The sequence below is a fragment of the Tasmannia lanceolata genome, unplaced genomic scaffold (genome assembly GCF_043159265.1).
Source record: "Tasmannia lanceolata isolate RefF3 unplaced genomic scaffold, GAP_Taslan_0.1 ptg000044l, whole genome shotgun sequence".
Taxonomy (NCBI): Eukaryota; Viridiplantae; Streptophyta; class Magnoliopsida; order Canellales; family Winteraceae; genus Tasmannia; species Tasmannia lanceolata.
The window spans coordinates 6483083-6503408 of NW_027518721.1; positions in this window are offsets into that span (position 1 = coordinate 6483083).

Genomic DNA, 20326 nt, shown 5'->3' on the forward strand with positions numbered 1-20326 from the left:
GATTTTGTTGAGGCTCAAAGGTGTTTGCAAAAGGATTTTTTTTTTTAAAAAAAAAAAAAACTTGGGATTTTGGCATTTAAGGCTCAGGCGTCCAAGGATGGCCTTCTGGTGTTTTGGCATACAAGCTTCTTGAATGGCTAAGGTTCAATGGTTTTGAACTTTTTTCTCTTTCCTCTTTTTTTTTTGAGGAGTCTGGCGGCATTTCCTGGCAAGACTTCATCTGCACTGTGCGAGCTAGACTGATTGAATTCCCACTTTGTCTTTGAGATCTCGCACTGATATTCGGGATTCTACGACTCTGGGTCTTCTCTAAATGCTGAAGATGATTTTGAAAATTTCAATCTATTTATCAGCTTTGCTTTTTGAGATTCTGACGTTCTTGAGGAGTTGACGTGGGGCATGCTCCCCTCTCATTTCTTCTCTGGATTCTATCTTTTTTTTATTGGATGTCGGGGAGGCCCCTACTCCTTGAATGTTCTAACTTGAAATTCCATCGGAATGTATAGCCCAAGTATTCTTTTTGGGGTTCATGTTCTATGCTCATGACTTTGTTGTCCGAAAGTCTTCTCTCAATTTTTCATTAACTTCACTTGATGTCTGGTATTCTTCGTTTGAAATTTTCACTTTTTCGACCCGATGTCTGAAGCTGAGGGTGACTTACGTTGAACAGTGCCAAGGCATGCTTCTGGTTTATCCTCATAGGACTAAGCAACACTTATTTGAACCCTCTAAATAGGTTTATCGATTCTTTGCGCTCTTCGGGAGATTTTGCCAATCCTTATTTCCCGAGTTTCGGTTGGATACCACTATCCACGGTATCGATTTCATCTTCGAGTGGCTTTGCTCGACGCTCTTCCCCTCGTTTGATCAGCTTTCAAATCTCGAGGAGAATTTCATCGGCATCCTCGTCTGAGGAGGGTGTCTTAATTTGTTTATTAACATTAGATCCAAGAGTGAACATATACAAGAATAATGACGACACTGGAATCAAATGTTCGTTGCATTGAATGTTTGAAGTACATACATTGATTTTTGACGCGCCACGATAGGCTCTCCATCAAATTCAACAAAAGATTGGACATTGGTTCACAATGAGAGAGACCAATAAACACGACGTACGTAGAATTGATATTGACATGGTTAGGCTTACCAACTTTGACAGGAGGGTTGGTATACACTCTTCCAAACAAATTTCAAAGATGAGACACTTCATCGAAGGCAACGGATTGGCGCTGAAAGTTCAAGGACAACGTGCCTTCATTGATAATGATTGGAGAGAGCAATCCTGGAGTTAGAATCTCAGAAGAGAGGGCCTCTTTGGTTTCTGTTGATCCAGCTCAAATTGTCCTTGAGCACCTGACAATGGCAAGGCTTTCTCTGGTATAATGTTTTCAAGGAGTTCAAGCTCTGACATTTTTCTTTTCCCTTCCTAATCATTTTCCAGCCCAGAAGTGGTACAGGTAAAGGTGGTGAGATCTATGAAGGGTTGAAAGGGTAGAGTGGTTCCCATGGTAGGTGTAGGAGGTGCAACACGGTTATGTGCAGGGTTCTCAGAAGCATTTGAGTTCAAGAAGAATGAGGGAATCCCTGTCTACCAGGTAGCGGGCTAGACCAAGCGAGTTTAGAGATGAAAGCTTTTTTGGGGTTGATGGTAGACGAGTGACTAAGACTCCTGTCATGGACATCATAAACACTAGGCTCAATGAGAATTAATCGCATGACAATGTAATGTGCAAGTTGAAGCAAAAGGTAGCACAAACACATCCTCCCCTTGGATAAAAATCCGACAGCATAACAACTGTACATGAAGATGTGGTACGGCAAGTACATGGTTCGTCAACAAGCCTAAAAGGATGATGACCACACTCAAGGTATTTGGAGAAAATTTGGCAGCATAACGGCTATACCAGGAGATGTGGTAAGGTAAGCACATGGTTTGTCAATGAACCCAAAAGGATAATGATTACGCTCAAGGGTTCTAAAAAAAAATTGACAGCATGACGGCTATACTAGGAGGGTCTCAGCAACTAAACATGAAGAGTATGCCGTCATGGTCAAGATAAAGCAGGGTTCTCAGCAAGAACACACACTCCGATAATGATAATGGCAAGATAGACTCGCAATCGACATGTGGAACACGGTCTGATCAGGATCAATCAAAGGATCAGACTCATGGGAGATAGATCATGGCTAAGAGAGCCAAGCATCTGATGATAATCCACAGAATGGATAGAGAAGAATAATTGATTAGATTATGAAGGAAAACTTAACTAGGAAGTAAACCCTAATCTAATAACAAACATGTACATATATATACATATATATATATATATACATCCTAACCAGGGGCACCAACCCTAGTCTAATCTAGCGGAGCCAAGGAGGTCTCGACTCGTGACAGACTGATGAGTGTACTAGGACCGCGCTGTAGCCACGCAAGGTGAGCTACCCTAGTCTACAAATTGGACAAGGCTCCTAACTCTAGGCTTCACATGTGTAAGCAACATATGTTCGTCCTATATGAGTACATATATATAGTGTCCTAGCAAGGGTTCCCTAATTTTGGTTCTAAAGGGAGCAACTAATATATATACATAATATAATGAAATGAAAGTAGGGCCCAGGCATTTTTGCAGGGTACTATGCTTATGACCATACCCTTGATGTATAACGCCAGCACACCCAGCATTATACAGAGTATGTTCATTGCTCATCGGCTGCTGTAGAACACCAGCACACCCAGTGTCTACGGCTGCAGCTCTGGCGCATAGCTCGGAAATAGATACAACGGCTCCCATCTGGTGCGCGTCATATCTATTCCCTGAGGCCAATAATGAAAATAATGAAAGAAATAAAGAATATGACAATGCATGATGTGCAGTGTGTGAATCCCTTGTTTTATTTACGCACCTAATTGGTGCCCCTGGATTTCTAACGATAAAGTTCCCATTTAACTTGGTTTTGACCCAAATTTCTTCAAAATTAATAAAAATGGCATTTTTACAGAGTTAGGCAATGTTCCAAGTTTTCCCCAGCAGAGTCGCCAATCTGTGGAACCAGATCCGGGACGGGCGTGAGGGGACGGGCCCCCGCGCGAGTCTCTAGATCATCCACGTGAAGGAGAGCCCCACCAAGGAACCCTCGAAAGAGTGCCCCTCACAGCATGAGCGGCGATGTAAAGTGAGATACCTCTCGATTCGGGGACTAGCCCGGATTCGAGACGCACCTCGAACAAAGAAAGAGTCGCCATCCAAGGAAGTGGGCCCTGGATCCCATGCTGTGCTCTGTTGCAACGGATAACCAGAGATATAAAATAGGGTTCGTGCCTGATGACGAATGGGGAAGGGATTAGGCGCCCCCAATTCGCCCAAGTGCTAGCACCTGGTCTCTCATGCCATTTATTATTAATTTTGAAGAGTTTTGGGAGAAAATCATGCGAAATGGGAACGGATATCCCCGAGATAACGTCTAGCTAATCATGCATGTCTCAGAGATGAATAAGAAGCACACACAAAAGAAATGAAAGATATGTCGCCTAAGAATAGCTAGGTTATGAGTGCCATGCCTAATTGGTGTCTAAGTTCTGGTGGACAAGCACATGCATGCTACAGCTAAAGGTATAGGATCTGTACATGAAAATAAGAAAACACAGCAAAATACGCAACACACGACTCAACAAGACAAATCCTAAAATTCTAATGCAGGACTTGACTCGGACCAGGATGGCCATCCATCCTAGCTGCACTACGTATCCCGGCCTCGGGAAGAATCAGAGCCAACGTAGTTCGGTGTCCTATGCTAAACTACAATGCCTAAACCTCTAGGACCGCTATCCTAGACCCGATCAACTAGACTCGACTAGTTTTTAAAGCTTTTTGTGCGATTGCTTAAATTCAAGTGGATTGTGATTTTTACGACTCTCTATATGTCCTAACTAATGCAGGTTGTTTAGCCTTAAGCTAATGCAGGTGGGCCCTACATCCTATGTGTATCTAGGCTGTGCAACATAAAGAAAACCATGGGCTGACTATATGCTTCCTAGTCTAGCCATCGGTTCGACTAAGTGTCTGACCGATCGACTCGAGGCCTCCTAACTCTAGGGACACTCACACGACAGGACACACCACATCAATACAAATCAAGACCGACTCCTAACTCTAAAACACCCTAAATATCTAGGACAGACTCCTAACTCTAGGGGAAGATCTTTTTGAAAAGGTTTTGAAGTTTTTTGTATTTTTGGGAGGTTTTGAAGTTATGAAAAATGGTGAAAGTTGTGAGAAATATTTACAAAAATGGTGACTGAAAATGGTGAAAGGGTGTAAAAATGGTGTCTAAAAATGGTGAAAGGGTGTAAAAATGGTGTCTAAAAATGGTGACTGAACTCAGGGTGCCAGCAGCACGCCTGAGCTGCCTACGTACCCCTCAGCTAGGGATCAAGGCATCCGTAGTTCGGACTGAATTCCTAACTACTCTGCACATGACTCAAGATTTTTTGAGATTTTTGATTTTGATTATGTTTTTGGATTTTGAATTGTTTTTGAGATGTTTTTGAATTTTCAAGTGTTTTTTGGAATGTTTTTGTTGTTTTCAAGTATTTTTGAAATGTTTTTATTGTTTTTTGACACCAGAGAATAAAATCCTATCATCATACGGGTAGGGAGACTTCTGGAATCCCGCAAAGGTTGGATAGCATCCTATGCTTTGCGGGGGAACGAACAGGAAAATAACTCGGCAAGGGTTGGACAGCATCATATACCTTGCAGGAGCGGGTAAAGATCACGACTTGATGAGAGGATGGACAGAATCCTAACCCCTATGATGATAGGAAAAACTCCTGGACTGACTGAAGGACTGACTCCTGTGCTGAAGACTGTTATAATTACTATTTATAATTACTATTCACAACTACTATTCAAAGCTACTATTCAAAGCTACTATTCAAAGCTACTATTCAAAGCTACTATTCAAAGCTACTATTCAAAGCTACTATTCAAAGCTACTATTCAAAACTACTATTCAAAATTACTATTCAAAATTACTATTCACAGTTACTATTCACAGTTACTATTCACAGTTACTATTCACAGTTACTATTCACAGTTACTATTCACAGTTACTATTCACAGTTACTATTCACAGTTACTATTCAAAAGTACTATTCAAAAGTACTATTCAAAAGTACTATTCATAGTAGGACCTACCAAGTACTATTCATACATCGGCGGGCCCCACACAAACGGGTCCCACATCGGCGGGCCCCACATCGGCGGGCCCCACATCAGCGGGCCCCACATCGGCGGGCTCCACACAGCGGGTCCCACATCAGCGGGCCCCACACAAACGGGTCCCACATCGGTAATTGGAAACGAAATAACAATTAAATATTCCACCGAAAGAAAAATAATAATACTTAATTAATAGTAATCATCGCGGTCAAAAAAATTAATAATTTAATAATATTAATAACCGACAAAAATAATAATTTAAATAAAATAATCATTACGGTCAAAAAACAATAATTAATCACCGACAAAATTAATAATTTAATAATATTAATCGACGAAAATAATGATTTAATAATATTAATCGACCTGGTACTGTTCACGCAACCTTTACTATTCACGAAAATAAAAATTTAATCCTATTACTATTCAAACAGCTGTTACTATTCTCGATAATTTAATATTAATAATCAACGAACAGTCAAACATGCAATGATGAAACGACAAAAAAAATTAAAAATAAATAAATAAATAAACATAAAAAATGAAAATACCTGAGCGTAAGGGTGGCCGGAGTTGGGGCCGGATTCCGGCACAGCCGGTCGGAGGTGGTGATGATCGGACTCCGACGAAATTTCTGTCGGAGAAGAAGATCCTTCTCTCTCTCTCTCTTTTCTCTCTGCAGATCTCTCCTTCTTTCTTTTTTTTTCTTTTTTTAAAAATAAAATAAAAAATAAAATAAAATAAAATGAAGAAGAAGAAGTTGGAAGTGGGGTGGAGGAGATGGTGGTAGGGCTGGAAATGGCCGAATAGTGGTGGTTTGGGTTTTGCAGAGGAGAAAAGGGGAAAATGAAGGAGAAGGTGGAGATGGTTCGACGGTGGTGATCGGATTCCGGCAAGCTTGCCGGAATCAATGGAGGTGGTGGCTGTTGGTGGTTGTGATTGGGTGAAAGCTCGATCGGAGGTGGTGATGAGGGAAAATATGGGCGGCTCCGGTGGGATGTGGTCGGAGGAGTTGGGTTGCAGAAATAGGATGGAGGCAAAGATGAGGTGGTGGCCGATCCGATCGGAGCTCCGGCACCGTTGCCGGAGGAGAAGCTCTCTCTCTCTCTATCTTTTTTTGTCTTTTACCAATGAGCTCTCCCCCTTTCGTTTTTGATTTTTTTTTATATAGGTTAAAATAACCTGTTGATATCCGCACCCCCATTTGATGGGCGCACAAAAATGATAAGGCGCGCCCGTAACCTTTGTCCCATTCGGTCCAGGTTCGGCCCCACCCAGGATAAATCACCCCCCTTCTGCGCATTTACACTACAGCACCGTCTTAGCTCGTTTGCTAGGCAAACGCGATCGGATTTCGACGAAATTTTGCGGGGACCTAGCTGGGACCCAAAGCTAGCCTAGGGTTAAGTTTGGGACCCTAACTCATTGATTTGATGGGGATTTTTGCAAAACTGGAAGGGTTTAGGGCACGGTCAAAATGGGGTGTCTACACAATCACTCCAAGAAAATACAAATGTAAAGCCCTATGGAGTGCCTCTTGATAAGATGTAGAAATGGAAGATCAAAGAGGTTTTTAACTTTTGAAATAAAATGTTTAAGCTCAAAGAGAAATGGGATTTAATCTTTCTCATATGTTCAAAAGCATGTAGAGATAGGTTTTAATCATGTATATATAGTGTATTTGAAAATATGACCGTTTGGAGTAAAACTGTAAATTATTGGCTTGAAAAAGTCAAGCAGAAAATGCCCCAACGGCTAGTTTGCTAGACCGCGGCGGTCGACCGGGCTACGGCCGTCGCCCGCCCCTATCGGGCGCCCTATTCTATTTTCAAATTTCTTACCGTCGCGGTCGACCGGCCCCATGGCGGTCGCCCGGCGAGGGCTAACTGTTTGCTCAAAAAATTTGGCTAAAAAAACATATCCCAGTCGACCGACCCACCGCGGTCGCCCACCCAAACCCATGAAGGATTGTACTGTTTGAAACAGATACATATCCGCGGTCGCCCGGCTTGACCCGTTCGACCAGCCAGATAAAATTCGAGATGGCCTGGATTTTCAGGTTCCATCCCGCGGTCGCCCGACCTAGCCCGGTCGACCGGCCCTGAGTGAAATTCCATTTTAACTTTAAAATCCAGGAGGTTTTAGGCTATGGTCTTTGGGCTTAAGTCCTAGGTTTTCAAACACATTTTTGGCTGTGTTGATGGTTTTCAAATATGTAAAATATTACGTATAAAAACCATTTGAAAATCTTTTGAAAGTGCATTTAAACATAAAATCAAGAGGACTCAAATTACATTCTAAGAAAAAGAACCTTGAGTCTTCTTGGAATGTCTTGGCTTCTTTGCACTTTCTTGGACTTCTTTGGCTTGAGTGAACATCTTAACCTTGTCTTGGCTCTTGTGACTTGTCCTCCAATTTTTAATGCATGTTGAGGTCCTTGAGGTGTCACTATGGTATGTTCAACTCTAAGCTCTTTCTTGACACTTGCTTAGGGAACTTATGGAATCTTCATTATAAGCTTCTTGATTCGAACATCTTCAAATGAGGATGTCTTCAATGTAGGTGAAAGCTCTTGGTTCCTTTGCTCCTTGATCCACAGGCCATGTGTTGTGAAGAGTTGTGTAATGGCGATTTTGACATGAAAATCATGTATATAACACAACACCTCAAAGCAACACATCAGTTCATAAATGCTAATCAATTTAGTTTGCTAGCATCAAAACAAGAAGGTAATATGAATGATTAACCCATGGGAACTCTTGGGCTTACATTCTCCCCATTTTTTAATGATGGCAAACAAATTGATTAGAGAGGCAGGAGATATTAAACAAATAGATGAATAAGCATTAAACATTATAAACAATGAAGCAATGCTCTCCTCACTATATGCACAAGTATAATAAATGAATATAAAGCATGTGGTGCATATAAGATATGGACTACCTAATTTATTCCCAAAATTCTCCCCCTTTTGGCAACAGCAAAAAGGTAGGGATATACAAGTGAAAGTACAAGTGGGGTTTCAAGATGAAGAACAACTCATAAGAGTTATTCAAAGTGTATATGATATGACAATAAAGCTCATAGAATGCTTATCAAAATATAAAACAAAGTAAAATGCATGATAAGCAGTTTTTTTTTTTAAAGATATGTAAGTTAAGCACAATTATGGGGGCAATAGACTGTGTGAGCATATCACAATGGTCTATATAAACATGAAAAAGTAACAATTTGGCTCTTCCCCTATTTATTTGTCATTGGCCCTAGGTGAAACCTATGTGAAAGGGCATGACAATACAAAATGGTTGAAAAGGTGATTGATTTGAACTCTTAGGCTACATTCTTATAAGGGTTTTCTTGACGATATGCAGACAAGTCGCTTCATGAGCATGGATATGCTCAGAACTATATAAACTAACTTTTGAGATTGCAAGTCGCTTACCCTTGGAATGCAAGAGCTCTCCCTGACTATGTGCAAAAAAATACTAAATGTAGAGTGTAGGGCACATAGGACAATTGATTTGGGCAAACACCTTTAACCATTTAGATTGCTCCATTCATAAACCAATCACACTTTGAATATGAATAGATGATTATTAGACAGAGGATATGAGTTTAAGACAGATGGTCTAATAAACACATGGATAAGATAGTGAAATCAATAAGGTACATATTCATGGCAACCAAAGATCATGTATATATAGATAAAACTATAATGCTCCATATACATTATCAAAATGGAAGATTAATACCACATTTCTTTATCACTTCAAGAAATGATAAAAGTGGTATTTGAAAATTTCTCGAAAGAAGTAAAACTAAACTTCTTTTCTTCTATCCGGGACTATTCTACTGATGAATGTTTAGAAGAACTTAGATCAATGCTTGACCCTTTCTTCCATGTAAGGGAGCATCATTTGACAAATTTTTCCGGATTAAGAGATTGGATACTTGTTTTAAATCTTCTCCTTCAACAAAGGGTCATCCTTGAAATGATGATCATGAAGTACACATGTCAGCCTTTAGACAGAGTCTTCAATTTCCTTAGTCTCTATTCATCCTTCACAGTGGAAGAATGTAGATATGGACAGAGAAAAATTGAGTAAATCTATCATCTTATTACATCTGGTACGATGGAAGGAGACAAGTATCATAAATAAGCTACAAAGGACATGGTCTGAGTGGGGTCCTCAGAAGCTAAAATCTTGGAAGAGATGATGGGACATGACAAACTCAAAAATATTTAAATCATCCCTCTTACAAGAAATTATCATTGGCCTTTGATAATTCTTATAATGCAAGGCCTGACAATACACATTGGCTATAGATAAGAATGTAAAAGCACAGCCGTTGGAACTTATCATGAAAAAAGATGTTCTTAAGATTAAGAGCACATGATAAGAGATTACTTCATAAACAATGAGATGATCATCTCAGGTATTGTCCAATGAAGAAGGGTTCTAGAGATGTTTCAAACTCTTGAACAAGATACTTATCATTAGCAGAGATAGAAATATATAAGTCTATCCAAGATAAGTATAAGGCCAAAAAGGATATGGTACTAAGGCTTTAGGCCGAGGGAACTTGTCAGAAAATGAGAGATGATCTCAAATTTAAAGAATAGGACAAGACCCAACTACAACACATATGGAGCAATGTGGCTCCACATGAGTGTACTTATCATATGTGATTCACATCACACATCATATGATAAGGTGGATGGACAGACATTGAGCATATATAGCTCTTCCTTTGTAAGAAACTCATACAATGTATGAATCCAAAGGGCTGTCCAATCACATAGACACCACTCCCCCTAAATATGTGCATATAATATATTTATATGAATAACACACAAGGCACATACGGCTTATCATGGTTAAGATGTTGGCTAGAAGCCAAAGTAATTAGATGTTTTAATTAAAGATGAGTGTACACTCTCCATCTTATAAGGTAAGAGGACTAAGAGTACTAATTAAGTGATTTTTAAATTTAAGTTTACCATCTTTACCATATACCCAGTAGCATACAAGGAAAAAACTATAGAATATATATATAATATCAATGAAGCACAATTCTATAGAACTTAGACATTATAAGAGGGATCAATAGAATCCCATGTCTAAGAGAGACATTCATGGCTCATCCAATGAGAGCATTCATGGATAATCTACCATGTTTGGACACAAGAATCATGGTCCAAACATCTATGCCTACATCCACAAACCACCATATATAGGTAGGGCATTTAAGCACAAAGTGCAAAAGGCCCATGGAAAACCAAGATGCGTGGGAAATAAGTGTTCACATCACAATGTGTTACATGATAACCACAACAATGAGAAACTGCCCAACAATGGTACTAGATTCCTATGATATTTTCAATTTTACTCAATTGAGTTTCATACATTGAATTTAGACTCATTTTTAATTCTCTTACAAGAAAAATATTCATGAATGACTGTAGAAAATAATCCAAGGACTTCTAAAGAATATCAAGTGATGAATACCTTGGACACATGCATTCCAAAATAAACTACTATGACTAGATAATTTTATCTTAGTCATGAGAGGATATTCATTTTAAGCTTTTTGGAATACATCAATTTAACCCATCAAGATTTTTTATGCATTTAATGATTATCATTAAGCACATAAGAATGGGTTATAGAAGGACAACTAGGTGCATAGTAATAAACATACTTACTCACCTAGGGTAAATGAGATGTCTAAGAAAGGATTTGAGTGGATTTCTTAAGACATGACTTTTAACACTCAATTTTGCTAGAAATGATATTCTACCTAAGTTGAATATACTGAGATCTAGCAAATGCCAAGATTGTCCTAAAAAGAGTTCAAGAATGAAATGAATGAACTTGAAAGATCAATTTGAACTCAAGGGCAAAAATTATGGTTAATTTTCATGGAAGCACACATATGGTTCTCACATTTGAATTTTCTATTGTGAATTTTCTTGTGGATGCTAAGTGCACAAGTGATGTGATTTGCACTTAGATAGGCTTAATCAAGAAAGATATTCAGTAAAGCACAAAAAAAGAAAAATGTGATCATTTAAGCTCAAAATTAAAAAGATATATCATTAAGCTCAAGAAAACTAGATACAAAATATATTCAATGAATTTAAAGTATCTAGATGAATGTGAATGATACAACAGTTTAACATAGCCCTTAAACTAACTCATTCACTAATTAGTTTAGAGAAAATCTTTTGGAACCCAAATCCCTTTGGTTCCATCCAAGTTTGTTTGTATGAGTGTACATTTTCTTATCCAAACAAACTTGTTAGATTTCACAATTCCAAGCTTATACTCAGAATTGTGATGCCCAACTCTACCACAATAATTATGATTGGTAGAGGATGAGCAATTAGAATCATAAGACTTTGAAGGTTGTTTATCTTTTTCTTCATAAAGTCTTTGATTCTTAATATAGAGTTCTTCATTCATTTGTTCTTCATTTTCACAAACATGTTTATATTTTTCAACAAGTTCAATGTTTGTGATTTCAAGGCTTTTAATTCTTTTCTTAAAGGCATTGCATTTTGAAATAAGTCAACATTTTTATTTATCAGAAATATGCTCAATTGACTTAATTTTTCATTTCTTTTCAAACTTTCATTTATTTCCAATTTTAAGTTTTCAATTTGAATTTCCAAATCAGAAATAGAATGTTTGAAAGAATTTTCATATGCAAAAGATTTTTGTAAAGTCTCATTTTTACCAAAAATTTTCTCATTTGAAAAGAAACAAATATTTTTCTCGAAAATATTTTCTAATGAGGTCCAAATATCTTTTGCATTGATGCAATTTGAAATATTGATAAAAATATTTGGAGTTAAATCATAACACAATAAAATAATAGCCTTTGAGTTCAAGGAAAATAATTTCATATCACCTTCAGTGCATTTCCTTGAAAAAGAAATTTTCTCTTTAATGACATCTAAAATGTCATTATCTATGGATTTGAGAGAGGCTTGCATTTGTACTTTTCAAGCTCCATAATTCGTTCCATCAAAGAATGGAGGAATTAGGGTGGATCCGCCTTTCTCAAAATCCATATGGATTGTCACAGATCTTTTCTTTTGTAGATTTTTAAGATTTAAAAATCTCTTTAAGAGCCTAATGCTCTGATACCAAATGAAATACAGCTGTGACAATTCAAGAGGGGGGTGAATTGGTCAATTAGAAATTTTAGGCTTAATTAAGGGAGATTAAAAATTAATCCATTTAATTAAGCACTAATTAGTCCAACCCTTGTTCAAATCACATTTAGCTAACCCTTGTTCAAATGGATATTATAATGCTTAGGGTTTAAACAAGTTAATCAAGTGCATTTACTAACCCTTGTTCAATAAAAAGCACAAAAACAAGTTAGGTTAGAGATTACCAATTACCACACGTGCAAGAGAGAAGGAAAAGAGACATCCACAAGGAACACAAGATTTATAGTGGTTCGGTCACAACTTGACCTACTCCATTCTTCCAAGTTTACCTCCTTGGGATCTCCACTAAAATGATGAAGCCGTACACCCGACTCTTTCATCTCCGAAGGGAACAAACCCTTGCTTTTCCATTCTTAAGGGCCAAAGCGAAGCCCCTCGCACGAAGCCTTGACAAGGGAATCACACCCTTGCGCATGATTCACCTTTCTTCACGGGCCGAATCGGAGACTCTCTTCTTCACAATTCTTTCTGGGCTGAAGAGAAGACCCTCTCATGAAGAACAAATAGAAATGAAAACTCTCAATGCCTCTTAATAGGCGGATTACAACTTTAATAGCTCACAATCACTCCAAGAAAATACAAATGTAAAGCCCTATGAAGTACCTCTTGATAAGATGTAGAAATGGAAGATCAAAGAGGTTTTTAGCTTTTGAAATAAAATGTTTAAGCTCAAAGATAATGGGATTTAATCTTTCTCCAATGTTCAAAAGCATGTAGAGATAGTTTTTAATCATGTATATATAGTGTATTTGAAAATATGACCGTTTGGGATAAAATTATAAATTATTGACTTAAAAGTGTCAAGCAGAAAATGCCCCAACAGCTAGTTTGCTCGACCGCAGCGGTCGACCGCCCCTATCAGGCTCCCTCTTCTATTTTCAAATTTCTTACCATCGCAGTCGACCGGCCCCATGGCTGTCGTCTGGGGAGGGCTAAGTGTTTGCTCAAAAAATTTGGCTCAAAAAACCTATCCCGGTCGACCGACCCACGGCAGTCGCCCACCCAAACCCATGAAGGATTGTTCTGTTTGAAACAGATACATATCCTCGGTCGCCCGGCTTGACCCAGTCGACCGGTCCAATAAAATTCGAGATGGCCTGGATTTCCAGGTTCCATCCCGCTGTCGCCCAACCTAGCCCGGTCGACCGGCCCTGAGTGAAATTCCATTTTAACTTTGAAATCCAGGGGCTTTTGGGCTATGGTCTTTGGGCTTAAGTCCTAGGTTTTCAAACACATTTTTGGGTGTGTTGATGGTTTTCAAAGATGTAAAATGTTAAGTATAAAAACCATATGAAAACCTTTTGAAATTACATTTAAACATAAAATCAAGAGGACTCCAATTACATTCTAAAAATAAGAACCTTGTTTCTTCTTGGAATGTCTTGGCTCCTTTGCACTTTCTTGAACTTCTTTGACTTGAGTGAACATCTTGACCTTTTCTTGGCTCCTGTGACTTGTCCTCCAATCTTCAATGCATGTTGAGGTCCTTGAGGTGTCACTATGATATGTTCAACTCCAAGCTCTTTCTTGACACTTGCTTAGGGAACTTATGGAATCTTCGTGATGGGCTTCTTGATTCGAACATCTTCAAATGAGGATGTCTTCAATGTAAGTGCAAGCTCTTAGTTCCTTTGCTCCTTGATCCACAAGCCATGTGTTGTGAAGAGTTGTGTAATGGCGATTATGACATGAAAATCCTATATATAACATAACACCTCAAAGCAACGCATCAGTCCATAAATGCTAATCAATTTGGTTTGCTAGCATCAAAACAAGAAGGTAAGATGAATGATTAACCCATGGGAACCCTTGGGCTTACACTTTGCAATATGCTATGATTAAACAATTAGACAAAATATTATAGAGGCAGTGCTGCTCAAATATATGAATATCATATACTATAACATGTTAATGAGAATACATGGAAATACAGGGATATGCAAGGTCGAAATTTAGGTCGAGTTTTACCAGTCCCGCATTGACCCAACCTGAAAACTAACCTCAGTCAGGTTTAGACATCATGGGTCTTGGGTTGGGTCGGGTTTCAGGTTGAAAAAACCGACCCAACTCTTATAGGTTTACTATGAATTTCTAAAATATCTCTTGAATAACATGACAAATTATTTCCAATATACTAATATAATTGTTTTCATTATGGTGATAGGTTTGTGATGTGAAAAAAGTAATTTCCTTCTTAAATTTATGCACTTATTGGCTTAAATTTAGAGATGTTGGGTGTAAAGACGTTGTTTTCTAGAAGCTTTGAAATTAGTCACTATCCTAAGCTAAACTATCAAAACCCGAGCGTAGGCTTATGGAAAACCCCGCCTGTATTAAGTACATGAGTACAACTGAGGTTACTGCTCAAATATTTATTTAGGCAAATTAAGTGATACAGGCACAACCATGTTTTGATAATTGGCACTAACCCAACTTGTCCTATATGTTTTAACCAGCTGTCAAAGGCTGCTGACAGCTTTTTGAGAAATGTAACAGCTACTCAAGCATATAAGACAAGGCGAGTTCACACCCAAGATCAAAACATGATTGTGCCTATATCGTTTACCTTTATTTATTGTGGTATTTTTCAAGATTGGTAAATCTGCAAGTTTTATTAATCAGTACAATGCAATACTGATTAATAAATAAGAAAATCAAACCGGAATCAAAGTGTATAGACCGTTGCAGATCTTCCATCTAGCAAAACGACACTCCAAAATCTTCAGTCAAAAACAACTTTCCAGAAGATAAATGCAATGATCGATGTTGTAAATTTTTATTCATTGGGATTAATCCCTTTACGTCACAGAAAAGTAATGGGTTCTTAATGTAAACAAATAGCAAACAATCTACAAAAAAACAAATAGAGATGAAGTCATTAGTCACACAAAGTAACAGACCAAACAAAGGAAAACCCACAATTTTAGGAAAGTTTCCTTTCAATATTCCTTTCTAGAGATGGCTGATGGATTTAGGCAGATGTGTTTCTTGTAAAAAACCTTCCAAATTGCTGAATTCCATGTTCTATATTCAAACCAATCTTTGAATATTGGAAAAACAAGAGAACTCCATTGGAGAATTCACACTTAAGTCAGTTAAAATGGAATCCAATGTATGTTATTTAGACGTATCCTACTAAAATTAGATGGATAAAAAGGTGATAGATGTATAGTAGCATGCTACAATAAGGCACATGCCATGCTGAAATTTTTTATTTATTTTCTTGGAATTAGGAGATGGATTTTTTTAAGGTTATTCTGATATTTTGCTGATAGCAAAGCATTTACCTTGAAGATGATTTGTTAAAGATGACTAACCCAGCTAAATTTAGAGGTACTAGAGATTAAAAAAAAAACAGGAGGAGAACAAATGACTCAGCTTTCAAATTTGATATCACGTGCCTGGTCACATGAGTCTATAATTTAATAGCCATAGGATTGCAGGGAGGTTAGAAATATAGATTAGTCAAATGAACATCACATGATCAACTGCTTCCAAGTTCCAACCTATTAGAAAAAGGGGAAATTAAGAAACCATTATCTTCCACTTTTTCTTCTGTGATGATAAAAAAAATGTAAATGTGACTGAAAATAATCAAGGCTATCTTTTAATACATTATTTTGTTAAGAACTATAATATAGCCATCGTACCAGCATGCCTATCATGGTGAAATGAATTCTTCGACTGGGCGTAAATTTTCCTAAATTTTCACTTAAAATGGGCATACAATTTGTTTTACGCCCATTTTATAGTCCTCGCAAATGTTGGGTATCCAGGTTCATTGCCTTGACCATGCCATTAAACCTAGCTCAGGCCGCATACGTACTATGGTGCACTCATTAAAATATGGTAATTGGTATTGGAAATTAATGTCAAATTACTTTGCCCTACAACTAGATTTGTTAAATTGTTTTTAATTTCTATAAATCAATCTAAATAGAGCGACAATCAAATCTCTAAGCTTTTTTGAACAAAACCTCAATTTGAGTTTGAATTCCGGTTAGAGTTTTGATTCAATTGAGGAATGCAAATTGAATTGAAATAAAATGGATGTAATAACAATAAAAGAAGACAATACAGGGCCTAATTTATTTTTATTTTATTTTGGATTTCTAATTCTAAGTATTTATTAGTGAGGAGCCCCAGCAATTGCACCTATCAAGGCAACTGTTCTTTCTTTTCTTCCATCTTTTTTCTGTTGCTTTTTACAAGCTTTAAGTTGAGTAGTGGCATGATTGTGATATTCCTGCAGAACAATGTCCTAAAGACAGCCTAGCCTATGTGTTAGGAATAAGACATCATACATCACATAGTCAAAAAACAGTAAACCGGGTATAACCATGAATATATTATTCATCTAAATAAAAAAGAACTCTCAATGATCTCATATAAATGAACACCTCTACCATTTAACCATCTCCATCCTTATCTTTTCACCCAAGCACCATGAAAACCAGTTCCAGAGCTTTGGTTACTCTCTCTGCATTGATCCTCATTCACTTTCTGATATGTTGTCTATCTTCTCTTCCCCATGAAAAAAAGTGCCTGACAGAAATAAGCCACCCAAGGAGATTACTACTGTCTATGGCTTCAATTTCTGAAAGCCTTAAGAACTACCATGCAAATATGAAAGAACCCAAAACCGCGGTAGAAGTGAGCTTGCGGAACGTGCCGCCAAGTGTACCAAATCCAACACAGAACAAGTAATTTTGCCAAGTGTTCTTCTTCCCATTTTAGAGTTTCTTTCTTCTTGCTTCAAATTGGAAGGAATGAGCTGATGAGAGGAGGGATGTTAACAAGAAAAAAGTATGATCATAGATAGTCTTTTTCTTCAATTCGTAGTGATAATAATAGTTTTTAATCTTAGACTGAGTAGGAGAGGATTGGGTTAATGGTTAGTTTTTTCTTTTTTGTAATTTGTAGTTTTAGTTTTTGTAATTGATGGTAAGAAATGGAAGAGACATGTATTCATAGCACTTGTGCAAAAGAGTGATATTGATGATTGTTATATAACATGATCTGAAGCATTTCCAATCAATGAAGGTGGCTATACAATTTGAACCCTTCAATGTAAGCATTTCATTGGCAAGCCTATTTATAACTTAGGATTCGCTAGGGACCATTGCAGAAGGCATTTCGCGGGCCCGTTGTTGCATGAGAGAGTAGCCACATAGACTCACTTTTCAATAGATTTTGTATTATTCATTTAACTCATCTGAGGTGGCTGCTCTCTCCAGCACAGCCCGCCGGCGAAATGCCTTCTGTGATGGTCCCTAGCAAATCCCTTATAACTTTGTAGCAGTCATATTTTCACATGAAGATGATATCGGCACCTCCTTATTTTGATATTGGCACTCCTCTTCTCTCGTACTTTTGTCTACAAGGAAAGGCCACTCTCTGTCTATAAGAAAAGCCACTATATATTTTCTTGGCTTATACACATTCCAAGTTGCCATCAGTAGACAAAGATAAATATTCGAATAAAAAAAACAGTAGGCTAAGATTTGTTCAGGCCATGTTTGGTAGCCATGAAAGTGTTTTCCAGAGAATATTGGCTTATTGCTTATCAAGTAGTGGTGAAGGTGAGAAGTGGCTGAAAAATAAGGAAAAGTAAAACTCTATTTTGTCCGCCCCTTCCTCATCTTCTCACTCATGAGTCATGCCCTCTCAATGCTCTCCCATTCTCCCTACCCCTCTCTCAACACTTGGTAAGCGAATATTCCAACTCAACTAAGCCTTTGTCCCAAACTAGTTGGGGTTGGCTAATGAATCCTTTAGAAAATTTTCATGAAGAAAGTGAAAAGATCTACTTGGCTCAAATTGGTTAAGTCTAATCCTGACACTAGTTGGGTCTATCTACATGGGTCATATTCTTCCATTCTATCATATCCAATGTCATGTTCTCTGTTATGTTCCTACCCCTCAAAGTCTTTCCTCACTGTTTCTACCCAAGGGGGAAAAAAATCATGGCCGCCAAACATGGCCTTAGTAAGGGAAAGGAATACTATTGGAAACACTTTGTTTCAGGGACTCTGATCTGGCAAACGTGTCCATGTGTGTGAGATCTGAATATGAAATGACAAACATAAGCACTGTCTTGATATCGTTTTCCTATTTTTTAATCCTCTACATGCAGTGGAAGCCTTCTGCATATGACCGTGAGTCCATGACATGATGCCTTGCTGTTCTTTCACTTTTCCAAGTGTCTATATCAATACAAAAGTAATAGCTGGTCTTGGGTTTTAAAAGTTGAGGAACAAGGAGTTCCCGTACAGAATAGAATCAACTATAAGGATTCATCCAGGCCCACATAACTCAACGTCATCTGAACCCTTCATCTGATTGGATTTATTATCCAAGCCCCTTGATCGGTTAGATATAATTTTGGGACCACAGAGAGAATCTGCAGCAGTAATTTTTTCGGCCTTTAGTCGTATGGATAGGATGTCTTTTCGGCCATCTGGGTCATCTCTTGAAGATACACCAGATCAAAGGTCTGGATTACAGACATGTCCCAGCTGGGGCCCCCAATGTTGGCCATTAGAATTGATCCTAATTGTGGTCGTCCCCCAGAGTCGGGACTCTACTGCCAGTTGAGGTAAAAATCCAGTCTAAAATAGCAAGAAAGTGTCATCTTTGAATTTTAATGATGCAGAAGGGCAATTTTGGAGGGAAGAATGATATGAAAATCATGTGGTAATATTGTAAGGAGAGAAATCATGTGGCAATTTTGAAAGGAGAGAATAAACAAAGGTGGTAATGAGCAAAACCAGGTTATTGCATGGCTCTTTTTATCAGCAGCTACATATAAACATTATCAATTACCCCAAAAATTGGTAAACAAGGTTATAGTCAAGGTTTAAAATTTCGGTTTCGGTACCAGTTTCAGACCGTGAAATTTCAAAATTTCGGTCGAAATCTGGTACTTGACCCGAAACTAATATTTTATTCAATATTAAATCTCGGCCGAAATTACCGAAATTTCGGTGAAATATTAAATTAATATTAAAAAAACATTTTTTTGGGTCAAATTTCGGAAAAACCGAAATTTCGACCGAAATAAATGACCGTTTCGGTTTTGATGCATTTCGGTGACGGTCTCCACCGAATTCCGAAATTTCGGATTTCGGTCGAAATTTAAAACCATGGTTATAGTGTGGCTCTTTATACTATAGGATTTGCTAGCGTCCATCGTAAAAGGCATTTCGCGGACGGCCCGTTGCATGCTAGCAAATCCCTTGTACTTTTGTTGCATATTAGAACCAAATAGGCTCAACTCAAAATTTAATAATTTTGCAATTTACATTTAAGTGAATGCTTCCAAACAGCTCAGTAACAAAATTACATAAAATCACAAATTTTATGGATACAGCAGATGGATTTTTGAAATCTTTAATAGTTGCAAATTTATATAATTTTACATTCAAAGGAAGTCTAAATGACTACAAAAAACAATGGTATAGCTTTTCTGTTGTGATGGGAGGAAAGTGAGCTATTTGAAATAGATTAGATTTTCCGAACAAAATTATAAATGCCAGGTCCGAACCAAGGTTTAAAATTTCGGTTTCGGACCTTGAAATTTCAAATTTTCGGTCGAAATCTAGTACAAAACCAGAAACTATTATTTTATTCAATATTAAATTTCAGCCGAAATTTCAGTGAAATATTAAATTAATATTAAAAAAAAAAGATTTTCGAAATTCCAAAATTTCGGTTCAAATAAATGACCGTTTCAGTTTTCACACCGAAATTTCGGATTTCGGTCGAAATTTAAAACCATGCTCCGAACAGCTTCAAATCAAGATTCTGAACAATGGTTTAGATGAGTTATTGATGCATCCCAGCTCCTAACTCA